Source organism: Papio anubis, chromosome 10 (genome assembly GCF_008728515.1).
Source record: "Papio anubis isolate 15944 chromosome 10, Panubis1.0, whole genome shotgun sequence".
NCBI classification, from domain to species: Eukaryota; Metazoa; Chordata; class Mammalia; order Primates; family Cercopithecidae; genus Papio; species Papio anubis.
This window is the reverse complement of record NC_044985.1, coordinates 1,629,118-1,652,394: the sequence shown is the minus strand read 5'-3', so window position 1 is coordinate 1,652,394 and position 23,277 is coordinate 1,629,118.

Sequence of the window (23,277 nt, the reverse complement as noted above, 5' to 3'; positions counted from 1 at the left end):
AGGGGAATGGCGTGAACCAGGAGGCAGAGCTTGCAGTGAGCTGAGATCCCGGCCCTGCACTCCAGCCTGGGCCACAGAGCAGAGACTCCATCTCAAAAAAAAAAGAGATTCAGGGGCTGCCTTGGTTTCCTTTTATAGTGTGGGCTCCCACTTCTGAAGAGTAGAAACACCCTTTCTGCTTTTTCATTTCTTAAAACAAGTTTTTAATTGTTTTATCTGATACTGTGCTCATTGTAGTACGTTAGAAAAATCAAAAGTGTAACCGCAGAAAACTCACCCACAAGTCTTCCATTCACCGTTAACACTACCAAGATTTCCTTTCCAGTATTTTAAAACTCGCTTTCTTGCTTTTCTTAACTGAGCCATACTTTAAATACAATTTTGCATTCTGATTTTAGTTCAGTGTTATATTGGAAACGCTTCTGTGCACCTTTAAAACAGCTTTTTGTAAACATTTTTCATCATTTCATAATATTCTATCAATATGCAAATTTATTATTTCACCATTTCCCATATCTGGATTGTTTCACTTTCACGCTATGACAAGAATGCTTGACGAATATTTTAGTGTGTACGTCTTTACCCACGCCTCTGTGGGATTTTGCAGAAGCAGTATCAGTGGGTTATTACAAAGGCTCTTGATACAAATTGCCAAATTGCTTCCCTGAAAACTTGTGCTAACTCATCTTCCTGCCCTTGTGAGTTAATATTTGACCTTAAAGGGATGCTAGAAGTCCTCAGTTATGAAATGACCCTCCAAATTAAATTGGGGCGGACAGAACGTGGAGTCAGCCCATCTCTCCGTGAAGGCGGCCCCTGGGGGACCTTCAGCCTCTATTAAGGGAGCACGTGGTCTGTTGGAATAGGAGGAATAAAACTCCTCTTCAGGCAGATTAGGCAGGTCATATTTGGCTGTTAAGCCTGTTATTTGTAATAGATCTCATTTTAAAAGATCCATTGCCAACATAATGTCAGATAATTTTCCATTGAATTGCCTTTTAGATTTTAATATGTTTCTGCTCAGTCACTTTGAGGAGTTATTTTTTTTCAAAAAAATCTTCCTTTTAAAATGTTCCAAGTTTTCCATATCCCCACCCCCTTCCTGTGTCCAGGACAGACTTTTCAATCAACCCAGCACGATTTTCCTGCTAGACCTGGAGACCCCCTCTGAAGCCTTTGCAGTGCTTTACCCCAGGAAGTCATTGCTAATCAAAATAAGCTGGCACGGAAAATGTAAACTCATTTTCTGTCTCCTGTTAACCTCCCCAAATTGCAGCACATCTCACACGATGCTGTAAACGGTGGCTCAGTGGTTTCTCCCCGCCCACTAGTGAGTGGGCTTCCTGAGAGGACATGAGTGAGTGGATGACCACTGAGGGAGGTGAGGAGGCTCTGGGTGACATTTTGAGGTGCAGTCTTCCATTGGTCCATATGGGATCTTTCAGCTCCTCCCTCACCAATGACTACATCATCATCTACTCATGCTTAAGCCCAAGATGGCCTGACCTGGACTTGAGATGCTTGAGATTCTCATAAAGTCCCTATTTTATACCTTTGAGAACCCATTGCCCATGACTCCTCTCTTCTATACATAGGCTTTGAGCCATTTTCCAAGGAAAAGCTGGGCAGCTATAGGAGCTAAGGGAAGCTTTGAGGATGTGGAGGCAGTGGGCAGGTGACAGGTGGCCTCCTTTCTGCTCCAGCCCACTCTTCATGGTCCACCTCTGTCCCATTGGGGACCCATTGCCATTGGCAGCGGCGAGTCGGGCTCTGGCTGATGGGGTCTCCTGAGGCCCAATGGAGTCACTCTGCACAGGCACGCAGTGTCCTCATTGCCAAGATCCTCTTCCCATGTGGACTGTGAGCTTCTTGAGAGCAGAAGCGACACCTGATAACCCTGTTTCTTTCCTGGTGTTGACTCTTTGTAAACTGTAATGATGATTCACTTGTTTCCTCATTCAGCAAATAGTTACGGAGCCCCTCCTAAGAGCAAGCTCTGTTCTAGGTGCTTGGGATTCGCGCTCAGAGGAGTGTACATTCTTGCAGGATGGGGAGAAATTAAACAATCACCATGACGCGTTTGTAATTTATGCAGTGTGGTGGAAGGTGATGAAGACGAAGTAAAACAGCCTAAGCAGATTGGAGTGCCGACTGTCATTTTATATAGGGTGACCGAGGTAAGCCTCAATGAGCAGGAGATATTCCAGCGTAGCCTTGAAAGAGCTGGGGGCATTGGCACACACGTGTCTATGGAGAGAATGTTCCAGGCAGAGGAGGCAGCGAGTGCAAGGGCCCTAGGGCAGAGTGGGACACAGTGACGTGGCGAATGGAGGTCACCATGGAGGGACAGGGTCAGAGATGCCTCAGCCCTGCGAGCCTTTGTGAGGACTTGGGCTTTCCCTCTGAGACAGGCAGGAGCCTTGCTGGGATTGGAGGAACAGAGTGGGGAGACAGCTGGGAGGACTATGCTGAGGGTGATGGGAGTGTGAGCTGTGAGGGTGATGGTAAGTGGCTGGATCCTGGATGTAGTTTGGAGGGAGAGCCGGCAGAGTTTCCAGGTCGTGGGGTCTCAGAGGAGTTAAAGTTGACTCCAGGATATTGAGGTGAGTAATTGGAAGCCCGGGTGCTGGTCAGTGAGGGGAATGGCAAGGCCATGGGAGGCGTGGGTTTTGGACGAGAGGTGGAAGGACCAGCAGCGAGGCTTGGGCATGCAGGGCTGACGGTGCCCACCAGACCTGCAGGAGTGGTCACAGGGGAGCAGGCAGGCTGTGGGCGAGGCTGGGGGATGCACGCAGCCTGTGGAAACTCTCTTCTATCTCCTCTGTGTCCTTGGTGAAGCAGGACCATCACTGCTGAGAGTGAGGATGGGGAGAGATGGGCAGGTGAGACTCAACCTCAACCATCTGTCTGTGTGGATGAAGGCAGGCACCGTGGAGCTTCAGGGGCTCGGGGGAAGTCCATTGCCATGAACTGAGCGGGTGGCCAGTTGCTGGGGTTTGCCTGTCTTTGGCTGTGTGTATTTAGCTGTTGCGCAGGTACTGCAGGGCATGGGGGGAGCTGGGCTTCATCTCCACTGGGCTTTGGTCTCCCGTGTAGGGCAATGTGCAAGGAGGGCCTAAGGTGGCCTCCTTGCAGTTCATTCCCCATGGAGCAGCCGAAGGAATATTTTAAAAATGGACATCAGATGATGACATTCTCTTGTGAAAAACCACTCCAAATCTTCCCATTTCTCTTAGAAAAACATTCAACAGCCAGAGGATGGCCAACAGGGCCCTGCAGGGCCCAGCCCTCACTACCCCCCAACCCCGTTTTCTACGAGACTGTCCTCTCTCACTGCACTCCAGCCACACTGGCAGGACCCAGGACCTTTGCATGCATTGTCCTTTCGTCTGGAACCGCCTAGACCCTGCAAGATCTCCCTCAGAGAGGCCCACTCTCTGAAACAGTCCTGAGACTATCTATCGCCTTCCCCGATTGTGTTTTTCCCCATAGTGGTTATTGCTTCCTGCTACTATATTACGTATTTATCTATGGTCTCTCTTCCACAACAGAATAGAGGCTCTGTTGGGGCAAGCACCTGTGTCCTGAGGCTTCAACCCATAGCATGCTGCCAATACATGAATCACTTGATAAAAGCCACAAAAATTATCTGCATATGAGTTTAAAGTAAGAAGACTTTAACATCTGAAGGTCAAAGACCTGAATAATAAAAAGCATATCATATTGGATGCAAAACTATTTTTTTTTTTTTTTTTTTTTGAGACAGAGTGTCACTCTTGTTGCCCAGGCTGGAGTGCAATGGCGCCATCTCGGCTCACCACACCTCTGCCTCCTGGGCTCAAGCGAATCTCCTGCCTTAGCCTCCTGAGTAGCTGAGACTACAGGCATGCGCCACCACACCTGGCTAATTTTATATTTTTAGTAGAGACGGGGTTTCTCCATGTTGGTCAGGCTGGTCTGGAACTCCCGACCTCAGGTGATCTGCCCGCCTTGACCTCCCAAAGTGCTGGGATTACAGGCGTGAGCCACTGCGCCCGGCCGCAAGACTCTTACAATGAAGACATCAGGTCTCTCTCTATGAATCTATGACTCCAATGCAATCCCAAGGTTCTAATGAACGTCATTCTAAAGCTCTGAGCTAATTCTAAAGTTCACTTTGGGACGGGAGGGAACATGTAAAAACAGCCAGAAAATGTCTTAAAAGGAATATAATAAGGGAGAACTAACCCTACTATACAAATCGAAAGGTTACAGTAGTTAGAAGTGTGTGTCTGGCACAAGGATAAACAGAAAAAAAGAACATAAACAAACAAATGTCTGGAAAAGAATCCAAGTATATATAAAAATATAGGGCTTGAAGTAGGTGGCACAGCAAACCCATGGAAGAAGAGACTTATTCAACTCAGTGGCCATGCAGAAAAATAAAATAAACAAATAAATAAGTAAACCTGGATCCCTAGCTTACCTCAAAACCAAAGCAAGTTACATATGGATCAAACCTTCAGTAGAAAAAAAAAAAAAAAACCTCTAAAAAAAGGAAAAGAAACACCAAATGCCTAAAAATTTAACTTTACATTGAGGAAGGACTTTTAAAGCAAAACACAAAATCCAGAAGCTTTAAAGGTTTGACCATCTCCACTACAAAATAAAGTTTTGAAACCCCGCTCAAGCAAATAGTTTAAACATCAAACAAAATAATAAAAGATCAAAATTTGAAGGAACGACTGCAGTACTACGATGAATAAAGGGATAATTTACTTGATAATAGGAAACAAATCAAAATCCTAACAGGAAAAGAGACAAACATGTAGAGTCAGGTCACAGAAAAGGCAACACAAATAGCCAGTAAATGTGTGAAAAGTTATTCTACCTCATTCACTAATCTAAAAAATGCAAATTGAAACAAGTGTATCAGAGTTTTAATCTATCAGGTTAGGAAAGGCAAAACTTTGATGATGTGTAGCATTTTTAGTGTGTGGGAGAAAAGTACTTATATTCTACCATTGGGAGGACATTTGGCACAAATTCTGGGTAAAGCAATTTGGCTGATCTAAAATCTAAAATGCACAGAACATTTCAATCAGTGATTCATTTCCTGGGAATTTACTCTACAGGTATGCCACTGGGAAGAAAAACTCATTTATCGGGATGTTCCCTGCAGAATTTGTGTGGTAGTCCAAGACCAAAAAAGCCTAATTATCCATCAAGAGAGGAATTGTTAATTAAATTAAATCATAGTATTCCTACACAACGGAATGTTGTACAGCCATGGGAAAAAATATGAGTCAGCTCCAAATATGGCGATATGAACAATCTCCAAGATAGGCTGATAAGGAAGTCAAAGGGCCCAAACTATACACAACATGCTCTCTCCTTGAAAAACTGGCAGGATGGTAGTTTCTTATGCATATGCTTGCATGAACTCAACTCTGCAGGAACCTCTGGACAGAGCCAAACGTCTGTGCGTCAAGAGTGGCCTCTGGTGGGGTCTGGGGGACGGTGGGCCTGGGGTGGGAGTGACCTAATATTAACTTGGAGACCAAGCTTCTCTGAGGGTGGACCAGACATTTTCAAATCCAACACAACTAAGGAGGCTGTAAAGAAGCCGGGTCTTCCCCCGTGAGCCCCTACGCTTCATGCCACTGCCAGGCCACCAGCCCAGGGCATTGTCTTGAAATGTCTGCTTGTTTGCAGTCAGAGACCCAGTAGGCCAGGAAGACCTTTGGCTCTGCATGGGGGAATAAGACAGGAAGCAGAGGGAAGAACATTCTAGAACATTCTAGGCCCAGAGGCAGAAATGTAGAGAAGGATTTTGCCTCTGCTGTTTGCTGGAATCTTGAGTGGTGAGGAGGGGGTGCAGAACACAGGGAACTCCGCTACGGACAGTGGTGACACTGCCTTGGCCCCTCTGTGGCAGGCTGTTACCTACACCAGGGGCCAGGGGAGGAGCACTTCCTCCATTTGGCAGCTTGTGCTGGGCACTGTTCCCTTCACGGGGCGATAGAGGAAATTAGCTTCAGCCCCTTGCAGCAAGGAGCTCACAGTTTGGCAGTGAGAACGCTACAGCGTGGGATGGGCCCGGGCTGGGAGCTCCTCCAAGGCTGGAGCTGGATCTCCCTTGACTAAATTAACTAACAACAAAGGAATGAATGAGCTAGCCAGCCCAGGGAGCTTTGGAGTACCAAGCGGGGGTGTGGAGTCTCACCCAGAGTGGGACCTCAGGCCAGGCCAGAAGGACTTCCTAGAGCAAGAGCTGTGGAAGCTGAGTCACAGGGGCCGACAACAGGAATTCTCTCCTGAAGCTGATCCTGCTGCCCTGTGACGGGGGCCCAGCCTGCTTCAGCAGACAGATACTGGGCTCCTGGAAGACCACTCAGCCACCCGCCTCCCTATGTCATGGAAAGTGCAGAAAGCACAGTGACTATCTGCCCTGCAACAGACATTTTTTTTTTTTTTCTTTGAGATGAGTCTCACTCTGTCACCTGAGCCGGAGGGCTGGAGTGCAGTGGCATAATCTCGGCTCACTGCAACCTCTGCCTTCCAGGTTCAAGTGATTCTCCTGCCTCAGACTTCTGAGTAGGTGGGACTACAGGAGGGTGTTACCACACCCGGCTGATTTTTGTATTTTTAGTAGAGATGGGGTTTCGCCATGTTGGCCAGGCTGGTCTCGAACTCCTGACCTCAGGTGACCCACCTGCCTTGACCTCCCAAAGTGCTGGGAGTACAGGCCTGAGCCACCACATGCGGATGGACATCTTTCTGAATACAATTGGCCTTCCCTGTTTGCTATTTCTTAGCGTCACCATGGATGGGTGTTTTAAGTGCTTTCTCACTTAGCAGTGATCTGACAAGAAACAGAAGCCGGCTCATTCTCATAACACACATGGGTCTCACTGTGCCCCCCACCCAGAGCCGCTGGCTCCAGAGAACTTGAGAAGGCCCGTCAAGCCTTGGGAACAGCACTAGCTAAGGGTCTGGAGTCCTGCCTTCAGGATCCATGTATGCCTTGAACATGACCATGATTGGATGCAGTTTCTCCTAGGGCCAGGACACCTGGGTCTGAGAACCAAGAGGTGGCTGCGTGGAGGGCTCCTTTCTGTGATTGCTAAGGCCCTTCTTGCAATGTCTGCTTCTGGTTCCACAGTCATGGTCCCTGCTTGTTTTCATCAAAGTCTTGGTTCCTAAGGAAGAAATATGACAATTGCCTCATGGAAGTTAATTTGTGAATGGCACTGGGCTGCTTTGGATCCATGACGTCACTGTCCAGTGAGCAAAGCAGAGGACTTCCACACTGGCTGGGTGCTTGGACCTGGAGAAGAACGTGTCCGGAACACGGGGTGCCTCTTTGTGCTAGTACATGGTAAAAAGGAGTGGAAGGATACAGCAATCCAGTATAGGTCAGGGTTTAGCTCCTTCAGGAACGAAGGTTTGGGTCACCCTGCCAGGTAACGAACCATGATCAGCCAAGGTGTGGGCTGCGGTGACGGACATGAAAAGAAGGTTGTCAAGGCCCACCAGGGCTGTAAGAGCTCTGTGTGAAGTCGTCCTTGCTTTATCGTGTATTTGTATATATTTACTCGGTTCTCTCTTATCTCTCTGTCCCCTCCTTTCTAATATGAAGCACACGTTACAGGATCTCCAACGGGCGTTGTGACTCAGCTGGAAATGGGATGAACGTTCTCCCGAGGGGGATACCTAGTTGACCGGCCTTTACTTCTTCCCTTTTTGAGGAAGGATTGAATTTATACTGATGGCGTGAGGGATGGCTGCATTGTGCAAGACACAGCACACTGCTGCTCTGGCTGTTTGGAGGTTTGGTTCGGATGTAGGGATCTGAGGTGGCAAAGGTGTTGGCTGTGCCAGATTGCCTGTTGGTGACTCGGCTTCACTGCCCCACATTCTTTTCTGCATGGCTGCCGGCGAGGAGCCTGTAACGGCCACTTCCTGTAATCTCTTTCCTCAAGGTCTGGGTAGAGTCAGCCAAGGAGGGGCACTCATATGAGATTTGGAAGATGAAGGAGAAAGGGAAGCCAGTGGCAGTTGATGGCAGCTTTTGAGGATCCCCTGTTTGGTGCTGTGAGCAGCTGAGATAATTTCTGGTGGCCTCCTTGACCCTTGCACCCCAGCCTTCCAACAGGTGAAAACTTTGAATTCCACCTGTTAAAACCATTTCCGTTCACAATGGAGGATCTCAAGTGGTTTCCATTTTCCTCACCAACCCCTGCCTGATGCTACCCATTTCAGCTGCTGCAGTGTGCTGGGCCACACACACCCAGACTGTGCACATGGGCTAGAAGATATTTAGTGGTAATTTCTAGAAAAATTGACATAGGCACCGTTACCTGGCCTGTCTGCAGGGCAGATTTCTCCAGGCAGTGTGGGGTTCCGTGTTCTGGATCTGTTTGGCAGAGCCTGTATGCCCAGTTAAATGAATTTACAGACGATTTGAACTATGTCTAAACTTTCCTCATAAAATCGACAATCACCTTAAAATGTTTCTGCCCGTAAACTGCAGATTAATGACACTACTAGTAATGAAAGCAGATGTGATAGGAAGTACTGGAATGGGCATTGTTCTCCTGGGGCGTCTTTGCGTCCACATGATGGTATGGGAACACTGCTGAGCTACTTAGATTTTATGCATTTGCATCACTAATAAATTTTAAAAATATAATTTTTATTTGGGAGGCTGAGGCGAACAGATCACCTGAGGTCAGGAGTTCAAGACCAGCCTGGCCAACGTGATGAAACCCCGTCTGTACTAAAAATACAAAAATTAGCCAGTGCAGTGGTAGGCACCTATAATCCCAGCCACTCGGGAGGCTGAGGCAGGAGAATTGCTTGAACCTGGAGGGTGGAGGTTGTAGTGAGCCAAGATGGCACCATTGGCCTCCAGCCTGGGTGACAGAGTGAGACTTCGTCTCAAAAAATATATATATATAATATATATATAAATATATATAAAAATATATATATTATATATAACATATAAATATATAATATATTATATATTTATATATATCATTATATATATAATATAATATATATAATATATATAATTTAAAATAGATTTTAAAATAAACAGATCTTTAGATAATTGTGCATAGTGTTCACAGTGTTCTATGTTATAGCGTTAGATGTTATCACATATTAATAGAGAAGTCCACAATAATCTCTCATGTATGCATAAGGGCGTGTACCTGTGTGTGCTTTTGCTTGTCCTGGTTGCCTTGAGTGGTGAGTAAGGTGGAGGTGGGAAGAGGTTACTTGGGGAAAGGCTTTTGTTTTCTTTCCATTGTATTTAAAAAATAATAGTTAGCTACATGGATATTATTTTTGAATATCAATTCCATGTTCAGGCACTTTACTGAATTTTCTTAGTTTTCAAATAGTTTTTCAATTGATTCTTCTGGTTCTTCCAGGTATATGAATGATAATAATTTCGCTTTCTTCTTCCCAATTTGTATATCAAACCACCAGACCCAGACTGAATTCTATATCATCAAAGGGTAGAATTTGAATGCACGTTTAAGCTCTCCAAGAATTTAGAGAGAAAAGGAAAACTTCAGAATTATTTGATGGAGTCAGCACAAAATTCACACCAAAACCAGACAAAAAGAACACAGAAATAAAAACTCATATCAATTAATGCAAAAACTTGAAATGCAATGTTAGCTAATCAAATCTATAAATAAAATTGAGAAACAATGCAATGCAATCAGGAGAGGCTCATTTCAAAAATGCCAAAGTGTTTTACTATTTGGAAATAATTAGTACTAAAAAAAGATTGGGGACCAGGCGTAGTGACTCACCCCTGTAAACCCAGCACTTTGGGAGGCGTAGGTGAGTGGATCGCTTGAGCCCAGGAGTTCAAGACCTGCCTGGGCAACGTGGCAAAACTCTGTCTCTACAAAAAGCACAAAAATTAGCTGGGCATGGTGGCTCACACCTGTAGTCCCAGCTACTCAGGAGTCTGAGGTGGGAGGACTGCTTGAGCCCCAGAGGTCAAGGCTGCAGTGAGCTGAGATCACACCACTGCACTCCAGCGTGGGTGACAGAGTGAGACCCTGTCTCAAAAAACTCCCCAAAACCTGGGAAATAATTTCCCATATTAAGGAGTCCTTAGAGGGGGGAAAAACCCATGATGATCTCCATTAAAGCCAAAATGGTATCTGATAAAAGTGTTTAGTCATACCTAAAACAAGAATAGCTAAATACTTCCTTAACGTATCAGGAGAAACAAACTCAAACAAGATACCAGCTTCCTATTGAACAGGGAAATGCTGAGAATATGCCATTAAAGGCAGAAATAAGGTTATTTCCATTACTATTTCTATAGTATATAATAGTATTTCTACTACTATTTCCACCACTATTATTTGAGCTTGTGTGGGAAGGACTCACTAGTACAGCTAGAAAATTTAAAAAGAATGAGATATAAAAGCTGGGATGGAGGGAGCAAAATTATCATTATTTTCAGGTGGCTTAATTGTATACCTGAAAGAAGTAGAATTTAGTGAAAACTTACTGGTAAAACAAGGGAATTCAACAAAAATAATGGAATTGAGATATTTTCCTATGGTAACTTATCTACTATTTTTCTACATTCTACATATTTTTTCTTATATTCGAATTGCATAACTCATATGTTCCTGAAAAGTGATTCATTTCTTCCAGGTTTTATGTGCATTGCATAGATTTGAGCAAAATATGCTTCTATTATGTTTTACAATTTTTTTTTCTGATTCGATTGGAATGATGTGCTTTGAATTCTCCATTTGTCCCTCTCCAATCTGTTTTTCTCCTTTTTCTGCCCCGTTCTGGGCCCCAAGAGGCTGGTGTTTGTGGCTGTGTCACCTGAGCAACCTTGCCGTTGGCTGGCTTCCAGGTGGGCTCCAGGCAGGATGGGGGAGGGGGGCAGAGGGCAGGAGGAGGGGCTCCTTCCCGATCACCCTGCCTGTCACTCTGCTGGAATTTCCTGCCCTCACCAGGTTTCTTGCTTCTTCATTCCTAGAGTGGGGAGGGCTTGTGGCCGCTGCTGCTCTCTGGGTGCCTCGGGTTCACTCCCTGGTTCCCTTCACCCTGCCCACCATTCTGTAAGCAGGTTGGCCATCAAGGTTGAGGCCCAGCATTTGTAAATGTCCCATAGATATCGAAAAGCAGGTGGCATTCTGTTCGCCGGGTATAATGTGAGATATAATTATTCATTTTGTTACATGGACCCCCATCCTTAATCTCTTGTCACTGTTGTTGTTTATAGGATTGATTGGTCATAGGCAGAGGGAGGCGAGTCCAATCTGTTTGCTACTGTTGAATTTCTATTTTCTTTGTATTTACTGTAGTTTTTCCTTTTATAATCTGGTGCCCCATTATTTGGCATATATATTTTCCTGACAGTTAGAACTTCATTGTGTATTATACTCTTTATCATTCGGAAGCGCTTTTCTCCTTTCCACAGTGCCTTCCCTCGGATTGCCTTGACTGATGACCCCCCATCACAGCCCTGGCTTCACTCTGTCTGGCTTTGCCCAGCCATTCACGTTCAGGTTCTCAGTGACTTTGCTGAAGATGGATCTCTTTGTTTTCAGCAAACAAATTTTTAAAATGTAATCTTTAAAATGTGAGTTTATTCAATTATACTTGTTTGTATATCAAGAAAGTCTGGTCTTCTATCATCTTTTTAATATTACGTTATACTGAGGGATTTTTCCCCTAACGTTATTGAGGTATACTTGATAATTAAAAATTGGATGCATTTAAGGCATACAATTTGATGATTTGATGTATGTATACATTGTGAAATATACACTACAATCAAGCTAGTTAGTATATTCATCACTTCATATAGTTATGCACCTGTGTGTGTGTGTGTGTGTGTGTGTGTGTGTGTGTGTTACATTTTCTTTGACCGTTCATCCATTGACCAATATTTAGTCGATTCCATATCTTGGTATTGTAAATAATGCTTCAGTGAACATGGAAGTCCAGATATCTCTTTGAGATACTGATTTCCTTTCCTTTGAATAAATACCCGGAAGTGGGATTGCTGGATGATAAGGTAGTTCTATTTTTAATTTTTTGAGGAATCTCCATACTGTTTTCCACAATGGCTGTACCAATTTTCATTCTCACCAACAATGTAGAAGGGTTTCCTTTTCTCCAAACCCTTGCCAACTCTTATTGTCTTTTTTTTTTTCAGTAGCCAATATTCTGAATGTTTGTATGTTTAAGATTGCCCATTGCTGAACGTGACTTACTGGGAAGTTTTTGGTCATAGCTTACTTCTGTGAATTTCAAAAACCGATTTCTGTGGTTTTCTGGAATCTGGTGGTATTAGGAGAAACCTAAAGGCAGCCTGATTTCTCTCTAGGTAAGGAACTTTTTTTTTTTTTTTTTGTGGGGGTGTAGTGGGGGGCCTGGATGCCTAAAGAATTTCTTCTTTGTCCTAGCAAATGATTTGATGTTGATTTTCCTGTATCATTATCTTCTGAAATATGTGTGTTCATTCAACTTTAGTTATAAATTCTTCCTTTTCTTCAGTAATTTTTTTTTCTCATTTGCATTGGATATTTTAATTTCCATTTGGTAGGTTCCCTCATTTAGGGATACCATTTATCCATAAGTTGGATACTAGTTGTTTGCTTTTCATGTCCACTGATATCTGTTTAATTACTTTAATCATGTTATCTTTTCATTCTGCATTAATTTTGATTATATTCAGTATTTCCTCTATGCCAGAAACTTGGTAATCAGTCATGTCTTTTCTTTTCTGTTTCTAATTTACTTATTAGTTCTGTAAAGGCTCTTTGTTTCCTTAGCTCCTTAATCTCCCCTTGTTATGTCATTCTACCATTTTAATCATCTTTAAAATCTGTAAATCTGCCGTAGTGTACAGAGCCCTTCCACATTTATCTCATGTAATCCTTATGACAATTTTAAAGAATAGATATTATCTTCTTGCCTCAGTGTTTTACTATAAAAACTTTTCACATACAGGAAAGATGACAGAATTTAACAGTGAACTCCCATCTTCTTAACACCTAAATTCTACAACCAAGATTTTATTACACTTGCTTTACTATTTCTCTTTCTTTCTAAATCTCTTTCTTTCCATTCTTCAATCCCTTGCATTTCAAAGTTGCAGACATCAGTACGCTTCCTCCAAATACGCTAGCAGAATCATCTGTTTTTGAGTTCTTTCATTGCCTTTCTGTTCTGTGGAAGATTTTCTTTAACATGAAGCACTCTTGGAATTTTCTACCATTTTTTTGTTCCTTCCCTCTCCATGCAAGAGTTGATTATTCATCTTTATTTTTTCTTTCCTAGAATATTTTAACATTTTATCTATTTATTTTTGTGATCTTATATGAGGTGACTTCAAAAAGTTGGGAGAAAAATAGAACTAAAAGATTAAAATATATAAAATTTATTTCTCAACGTGAGTTTCATCAAGTTCAAGGCACTTTTGTAAGTGATGATACCGGCTAATTAGTTAATCGGTAAAGAACTGAGGATCCTGGGAATTCAACCATTTCAGTACAGACTTTTTTCCATTGTTAACTGAAGAAAAAGGGGGGCCTTTAAATAAATTTTCAGGTTAGGAAGCAAAAAGCAGACAGACGAAGTCAAATCAGGACTACAAAGTGGGTGCCTACTGATTTCCCACTGAAACACTCACAAAATTGCCGTTGTTGGATGAGAAGAATGAACAAGAGCGTTGTTGTGGTGGAGGACTCACTCATGAAGCTTTCCCAGGTGTTTTTCTGCTAAAGCTTTGGCTTTCTCAAAACACTCTCATAATAAGCAGATGTTATTGTTATTTGGCTTCCTACAAGTCAACATGCAAAATGCCTCGAGCATCCTAAAGAACTGTTTCCAAGTTCTTTGCTCTTGACAAGTCCACTTTGGCTTTGACTGGACCCTTTCCACTTCTTGGTAGCCACTGTTTTGATTGTGTTTTGTCTTCAGGATCATACTGGCAGAGCCATATTTCATCTGTTGCAATTCTTAGAAGAAACGCTTCAGGATCTCGATCCCTCTTGTTTAAGATTTCCATTGGCAACCCTGCTCTTGTCTGCAGCTGATCTTGGTGCAACAGTTTTGGCATCCATTAAGTGGAAAGTTTGCTCAACCTTCAGTTTTCAGTTAGAATTGTGAACTGATTGAGAGGTCTATGGTGTTGGCTATTTGAGCTGTTAATCACCAGCCCTCTTCAATTAGGGCACAAGCAAGATTAATTTTTTCCTGGCATGTCGATGTAGATGGTCTGGTGCTGTGGGCTTCATCTTCAATATCATCTCATCTCTTCTTAAAAAGAGTTATTGATTTGTGAACTGCTGATTCCTTTGGAGCATTGTCCTCATAAGCTTTTCATAAAGCTTCCATGATTTCATTATTCTTCCACCCAAGTTTCACTGGAAATTTGCTGTTTGTTCTTGCTTCGATTTTAGCAGAATTCCTATTGCTCTGATAGGGAATCTTGAAATTGTTGTCTTGTCTTTCCTAGTTCCCCAAACTAGATTCTGTTCAGACATGTTATAACAAGTTAGTACAAGTTTATTTTGGCGCAAAAGAATTTGAAATCCCTGCATAGTTTTTTTTTTTGTTTGTTTAATAATACACATTGTCCATCAACTTTTTGAGGACCCCTCCATAGCTATGCCATCTCTTTTCATTTTAATGTACATAGCTCCATCAAGACTTCCCATTGGTTGGCTGGGCGTGGTGGCTCACACCTGTAATCCCAGCACTTTGGGAGGCTGAGACCGGTGGATCACCTGAGGTCAGGTGTTTGAGACCAGCCTGGCCAACAGGGTGAAACTTCATCTCTACTAAAAAATATAAAAATTAGCTGGGTGTTGTGGTGGCTGCCTGTAATCCCAGCTACTTGGGAGGCTGACGCAGGAGAATCACTTGAACCTGGGAGGTGGAGGTTGCAGTGAACCGAGATTGTGCCACTGCATTCCAGCTTGGGCGACAGAGTGAGACTCCTCACACACACACAAAAAGACTTCCCATTGGTTTCAACATGGTGTGGGAAATGCCTCCTGGCCTCGCTTTGCATCTTATTGGGTGTTATTTTTTCTTCCCCTCTGAGTTTCACTTTGAGGGCTAGGCATGTCATGGTTTCCTGTAGCTGGATATGGGGCTTGTGCGGAGGGAGGTGGGGGTGCTGGGCTGTGGTCAGCCCACTCTTACATCCAATCTGGATCCAAGAATACCTCTGCCCTGCTATTTCACTGGACAGTTGCTTCTGCTAGGGTTCTCTTCTGCTGGAAGACTTTAATTCAAATCAGAGTCCTCCTCTCCCACGGCTCCTCTGCAGGCATGCTGTCTTCAATGTCCACTTCCCTCCACTCTAGGTGTTTTGGAGGGCCCCCCCTGCCCTCTCTGTGGGTCTGTTTCCCACTGTGGGTCTGTAGGGAGCTACACAGAACTGCGCCGAGCCTCACTATGATGACTCCAACTCACTTCAGCTCTCCCTGTTTTTCATCATTACTTTCTGAAATTTATGTTGAGGGTATCTCTACTTCATAATAAGTTGAGCCAGGTTGTATTCACTTAATACTGATCAGATGTGACACAAGCTATTCACAATGGCTGCAGTTAGCAAGGCTGGGTCAAGTCTCCTGCTCACCTCATCCATCCCAGTGCCTTAGGGCTCCTCGGATGGGCTGGGCTGCTCACCATCCCTCCTTTATCTGAAGAGCCAGGGACAGCGGAGTCAGCCACAGAGCTCCAAATGCAAGACACAAGCCCTTGATCACGCTGCCGTCTGCCTCTGTCCTGAGGGCACAGCGTTCCCACCCAGCCCACTCAGGACATTGCTTTGGTGTGATGAGCTGTATGGATCTCACAGTAGGGCCTGTTAAAGAAAGATTTTAAAAAGATTAAAAAACTCTCAGTCCTAGGCTCAGGTATGAGCCTGTCACCCAAGGACAGAAGAAAGACAAATGATCCTCCAGAAAAATGGTCACAGGACATGATCACACATTTCACAGAAGAAAAATCCCTAGTGGCTAATACGCATGGAAAAATATGCTCGCCCACCCCAGCTGGGGCTGGGGAGTGTCCATTCATATGGCCACGGGACACCCCTGGACAGGTTGCAGCAGTGACAAGAGGGACGTGGGCTGGGCTAGCACAGGCTGTGCTGCTGGGAGGAGAGGACCTCAGCCGGCCTTGGAGGACAGCCAGGTGAGCCCTGATGAGGCTGAATAAGTACTACTGGAGGGTCTATCACCAGGCACCCTCCCCAGGGCAGCACCTCCATGAGAGGGGAAGATAGGAACAGGTTTCAGGAGCCCTGTTTACAGTAGGGAAAGATCTCAGTGCCCACTGGGGGGAATTGGATAAATAAATTATGGTGTATTCCTATGCACACATTCTAACAGCAATGAAAATAAATGAACTAGATTTACATGTCTCCACTCCAAGAGCGCTTAGAGCAACAATGGTGAATGAAGAAAGCATGTTTCCGTGTTATAAATTCAATGTGACTTGGTGTAAATAGTAATAAGAAAGCATCACTCTGCACTCCTTAGATGCACAACCAGATTAAAGTATTTTCTCAGGACGGGAGGAATGCATGCTAACTTCAGGAGAGGACTTTGCTTGCTGGGAAGGGAGTGGGACAGGGGAGGGGTACAGGGCAAACCTCAACCGTCGCTGTATTATTTTATTTCTTTAAAACTCTCCAAGGTGCCTATGGAAACGTGAAGAGCAGCCGCCCGGGCATCCTGCGTGGAATGAGCGGAAGTGGTGAAGGGTCCTCCTTCCCTAACTGTCGCTCAGTGAGACCCTCTGCTTTGATGCAGGTCACTTTCTGGAAGTCCTGCATGGCGCGAGTGAAAGCTTGGTGGAAAGGCAGCTGTGTAATTTACCTGCACCTGCTGAAATCCAAATGCATCATCCAGGACCAAGTGAATTCAGTAAAGGAGGAGACTCCTACTCAAGTAGGCAATTAGACTTTGAGGACAGAAATAGGAATCTGGGCCTAATGAAGAGAACTATGTTAGTTTTGCCCTGCAATGCAATTTACGTTTACTTCTTTTTAAGAGAATGTGAATTCATTGCTTGGTTGACATTTATCTTATTTCTCATATTTAGGCACGAGTGTGATTTCACCCCCGTTGTCCACGGTATGCTGAGCGGCACGCAGAGCGGCAGTGTGGCAAGAGTCGGACTCAGCTTCCCGCCGCAGTCTGACCTCCTGCAAGCCTGTTCGTCGTTCTCAGCCTCAGTTTCCCTGATGGTACAATGATGGGTGTCACTAGATAACCTCTAATGCGTGGCCCGGTTCCAGCATTCACAGGTAGAACGAACTGCATGCAAGAAGCACCCAGATGTCTAGGAAGTAGTCCCTGCCTTTGTTTTGCCACAGAATAGGCATCAGATAGAATCGAATAGGGATAGAGAAGCTGCGCTAAAATTCTTTCATCTCAACAGTTTGCACCTCCTGAATTTCTAGTTGTTTTCTTTAAGAAAATGTGCTGTCAGATACCAGCACTGTTCATTTGTTGATTTTCCACTATGCTTGGCTTCAACAGTATGCTCTGCTTTGTATCAAAAGCCCAGAGACGGGAAGTGCATTTGTTCTTGGAAAATTGGGAGGTGGATCTATTTATCTACTGATTATGAAAGTTACAGATTCTAACAGAAAATTTGGAAAATACGGAAAAATTTAAAGAAAAGGCCGGCGCTGTGGCTCACGCTTGTAATCCCTGCACTTTGGGAGGACGAGGCAGGCAGATCACCTGAGGTCAGGAGTTCGAGACCAGCCTGGCCAACATGGTGAAACCCTGTCCCTACTAAAAATACAAAATCAGCCAGGCATGATGGTGAGCACCTGTAATCCCAGCTACTCAGGAGTCTGAGGCAGGAGAATCACTTGAACCCGGGAGGTAAAGGTTGCAGTGAGCCAATATTGTGCCATTGCATTCCAGCCTTGGCAAAGAGCAAAACTCCATCTCAAAATAAAAAAAAAAAGAGAAGAAATCAAAATCACCCAGAGGACAACATCGTTAATACGTTCTGTACTTTCTTCCAAACTTTTCAATGGGATATATAAATTCAAATATAGAAATCTGAAAATTGCAGAAAACTACAAATATAACAAGCACTTGTATAGCTACCACATAGAAGTTCTAACAACTGTTAATATAGATTACATCTCTCGCAAATCTTTTTTGCTTTCTAAGGAATTAAAACATAGTATAGATTTGAGGCCCCCTTGATGCCCGCCACTCCTGTCCCAGGCCCGTCGCAACAGCCAGTCATTCAATGTGTATCTTCTCAGTCTGTTTCAGCCTATTCAGTCTATATGGGTGTAACAATGAGTGATTTGGAAGATTGTTTTTTATGTTTCTAAGAATGCATATAAATGATATTATACTAAAAGTTTTATTCAGCACACCTTTTTGATTAAACATTCTTTTTTTGAGAAATATCAATGGTGCGCACCATTGATTTTTCAGTGATTTTGATTTCTTCTCTCTTTTTTTTTTTTATATTTTGAGATGGAGTTTTGCTCTTTTTGCTGAGGCTGGAGTGCAATGGCACAATAATGGCTCACTGTAACTTTTGCCTCCCGGGTTCAAGTGATTCTCCTGCCTCAGACTCCTGAGTAGCTGGGATGACAGGTGCGCACCATTGATATTTCTCAAAAAAAGAAGATCTCTTTCATAAAGATCTAGTTTTTTTTTGTTTGTTTGTTTTTTGTTTTTGTTTTTGTTTTTAAGACAGAATTTCACTCTTGTTGCCCAGGCTGGAGTGCAGTGGCAAGATCTTGGCTCATTGCAACCTCCGCCTCCCGGGTTCAAGCAATTCTCCTGTCTCAGCCTCCTGAGTAGCTGGGATTACACGGGCCCGCCACTACACCTGGCTAATTTTTGGTAATTTTAGTAGAGACGGGGTTTCACCATGTTAGCCAGGCTGGTCTCGAACTCCAGACCTCAGGTGATCTGCTTGCCTCAGCCTCCCAAAGCGCTAGAATTACAGGCATGAGTCACCGCGCCTGGCCAGATCTGGTTTTTATTAACATGCTGGATAGTCTTTCACTGACTGAAAATATTCCATGTTTTATTCATCCATTCTGTGAGTACTGGACATTTGAGTTTATTCCAATATTTTGCTGTTAAAATGGTGCACATGAGGACTCTTCATGCGTATGTCTCTAGTGTAACCTTGAACCTCTCCCCAGAGGGGTAGAATCATTCAGTCACACGGGAGTCACATCTTCAGTTAGTGTGGACATTTTGAGTTACTGGACTGGTCTCTCTCTCTCTTTCTCTGTCTCTGTATGTGTGTATGTATTGTATATGTTTTTACGTTATATTTTTTCAAGAACTATTTCAAAATGAGGATTCCTCTGTATCACTGGTGGTTTTAAAAACATCGTTGTTGCATATGGAATATCATTCCATTATATGATTGCAGCAAACCATTAACTGCACAGTCCAGCGTTGCTCAGGAGCGTCACTGAGCTGTCCTGTATCATGGACCCGGTGAATACCTTTACATTCCCGGAAATCTGTGGCATCTGGGGATTCAGGCTGACCAGGTTTGCCTCTTACAAACTGGGTGACCTTAACAAGTTCCCTGACTTCTAGGAGCCTCCGAATTTCCACCTGGACCAGGGGACCATAATAATATAGTCAGCTCCTAGGGCTGGGAGGATTACCAAATGCAGGCGTATCAACAGCCATCAACACTGTTGATGGTAATTAGGGTTATGACTGAGAACTGCTGAGGATTAGGTTTGCACTTCCGGACTAGTTTTCTCCTGGAAGCCTTGGAGCTACAGGCATTTTGTTCAGGGAGGTACACAGAGTCTGGTCCAAAGCTTTTAAACTACGAAGTGCTCTGTCGTCTCCTGGAGGGTCTCATCAAAATGGAGACTGGGATCAGTAGGTCTGGGTGGGGCCGGAGATCCCGTGTTTTGAGATCCTCTACCTCCAGGCACGGCTCACCTGACGCTGCTGGTCTGAGTATCAAGGCTTTGCAGCATCTTCCCCGGGGCCCTGTCTCTTCCCACAGGCAGCACATGCGTGGGGAGTCAGTTCATTTTTGCAATTAAGGATAAGTGGGAAAAAGACCTTCTAGCTTAATAAGGTATGTCGTCTTGCCCTGAGATACTAATAAATATTTTCCCTTACTCTGGACCCAGCATTATGGTCTGAATATTTGTGTCCTCCCCAAATTGCTATGTTGAAACCTAACCCCCCGTGTGATGGTGTTAAGAGGTGGGGCCTTTGGAAGATGAGTGGGTCTTGAGGTAGAGGGCTTTACAAGGTACCCCAGAGACCTCGCTGCTTCTGTCTCTCTACCATGTGAGGGTACAGTGAGAAGCTGAAAGCCTGCAGCTCTGAAGAGGGCTCTTCCCGGAACCCGGCCATGCTGGCACCCAGTCTCTTCAGCTGTGAGAAATAAAAGTCTATTGTTTATGAGCCACCCCGCTCACGGCATTTTGTTGCAGCAGGCCAGGCTGAGTCAGACACCCAGAAAACAGTTTCATATTATCTAATGACCTGAAGGCTTTTTGACCACTTATTAAAAACAAAGGAATAAATCTGTCTTAGGAATCTTGGATAACAGATGAAGACTGTGCTAACTGGACGTGACAACATCATATAAAAAGCAAGACATTCGGTCAGCTAGAGAATCAACCTCTTGTCTATGCATGCTGGAGGCGGGGAAGGGCAAAGTGAGTTTGCTTCCTTTCTCCCTCCCTCCCCTCCACTCTAGAGAAACTCCAGGGCAGAATAACCCTCCTTAAATTGCTGTGTGGCTTCCAGTTGCTGCAGGCAGTGAGGTGTAAAGTGAGTCCCTCCATCTCCTCTCCATCACCTCATGTTCCACTCTCACCTGAAGATCCAGGTGGCCGGAAGACCCTGGGCAGAGCTCTGGCCCCGCCCTAGTGGCCGTCCTCCCACCTGCCCTGCTCCTGCTGGACGCTGTCCCCGAGCTGTTTCTCCTGGTTGTCGACAGCGCACACACAGAGCAGAGGACAGGGCTGCGTGGGGATGGGCACGGCCCCTATGCCACCTGCAGGTTCCCTTCCTCTGAGGCTCCCCACCCGTGGGTGGTTTCCCTTCCTCCTGATTCACTAAGCCTTTGCCTGATCACCTCCTAACACTGCCAGCAGCTCCCAAGCTGTAGACCCGCAATTCCCCCAAAGTTGGCTGTGGTACTGCTGGACTCCTTAGCCCTAGGAATCCATCCCTCACTGCCCATGGTTGGCCCTTCACCACCCCCACCACGCTCTCCAGAGCTCCACAGTTCGTCCAGCCTGCCAGCCCTCCAACCTCCGCCTTCTGAGCCGCCCCCAACGCCTGGACCCCGGTCAACTATGGTTTCTTATTCAAGAAGTTCCTATTCTTGTCCTATGCCCAGATGGCCCTCAATCAACGTTTGCCTGGGGAGTGAGCCAGATGAGCACTAATGACTCTGAAATCTGTATTGTTACATGTGACCTCTTTGGCTCTGTGAAATTGAAGAATTCAAACTTAAAGCTGTTGGACTTTTAAATTGTTCTGAGCCTCGAGAGGAATGTGGCTATGCAGCCCGAGTCACACGGCTGCAACTTCTACCTTTTTTCCCCGGTAAATAATAAAGACCAAGACCAAGTACTACCAGAGATAAAATGCCCTCAAGTCACTGCCCCTCCTCAAGCAGCAGTCTGTAACCAATCAATCCCCGCACCCTGTATGTTTGTCTTGTATGGAAAATGTTGTTCCTGCTAAGATTTCCCTGCCTCTGTTTAGGTAAGTGAAACCTTAACTTCACTTTGGGACACTGACCTCATTCGTTCGAAGTTGGGGTCTCCCGGATGGCCATCTGCAAGCTTTGTGTTCAAATAAGCTATAGTTAATCATATTTTCTGAACCTCATTATTTGAGGTTGACAGCTTATGTGCTGGTTGGCATCACTGGGATGTGCCATGAGCAGGCCAGCCCCAATGTGTCCAAAAGTGATATCATTGTCTTCTTCCTTAATCGGTATGAGTCCAGGGTCCCCATCGCCCAACTGCCCACCCTGCAAATCTGGAATTGTAACTGCCTCTCTCCTGACTGAGTAAGAATTGCCCCCTTTCAATCACATTCCATGTCTCACCAATTTATTTCCACTCAGTTCCTTTCCCTAGGACTCAGCAGTGGGGTCCAGGCAAGAATAGTCTGGTGGATGCTGGTTCCCAGGTGCTTGGTCCATGGGGCCAAGACCAGGGCGGGAATTTCTCTGTTTCAGCCACAGGGCCTCAAGGAAGAGCCGGCACCAGATGCGCACCCTGTTCCAAGCCTCTGTTTGTGCTGCCGTGTAGGGAGAGGGTGAGTGGATTCCACCTCCATCCGGGTGTCCCAGCTGCCTCATTGCCAGCAATAATTTGGCAAGAAAAAAAATCCAGACTTGCTCTTTAATCTATATTGGAAGCATAATCTATGCTAGACACTTGTGCAAAGTGAGAAACAGTAATTCTACCAATTGATATCAAATATTGATCACAAAAGCTGTCTATAAAATATGACACAAAAGAACCTACCATATTCAAACAATAAGATATCAGAAGTGATTACCACAAATAACATGGTCTTAGGGAAGAGCAGCCTTCTCATCTTTCATGCTGTTAGTGAAGAATGTCCGATGCCTGAGGCAGACAAACAAATAACTCACTCTCTCAAAATTTAAACCCAGTATCAGGAGAGGATGAGAGAGGAAATCCCAGACTCCAGCCCTGGACCATTATCGTAAGAAACTTTGGAAATATGAAAAACAATATTTTATCTCTGACTGAGTTGGTGAGAACAACTCCCAAATTTAATGAAGATCTAATAGCACCATTACTCAAGTCCAGGAAAATAGACAACAGGGTTTGGGGAAGCACTTCAGAGTGCCTGCCGAATAACGCCATTGGAGACAGCCCATCCTCACACCCATGCCCAGGGAACATGCTGTGAATAAAGTAAGGTAGACCACATGGCCTGGACAAAGGCACCTGCATTTTTTTTGTTGTTGTTGTTGAGACAGGATCTCACTCTGTCACCCAGGCTGGAGTACAGTGGCACCATCTCAGCTCACTGCAACTTCTGCCTCCTGAGTTCAAGCGATTCTGCTGCCTCAGCAGGGATTACAGGTACCCACCACCACACTTGGCTGATTTTTGTACTTTTGGTGGAGACAGGGTTTTGCCATGTTAGCCAGGCTGGTCTTGAACTCCTGACCTCAGGTGATCTACCCACCTTGGCCTCCCAAAGTGCTGGGATTATAGACATGAACCACTGC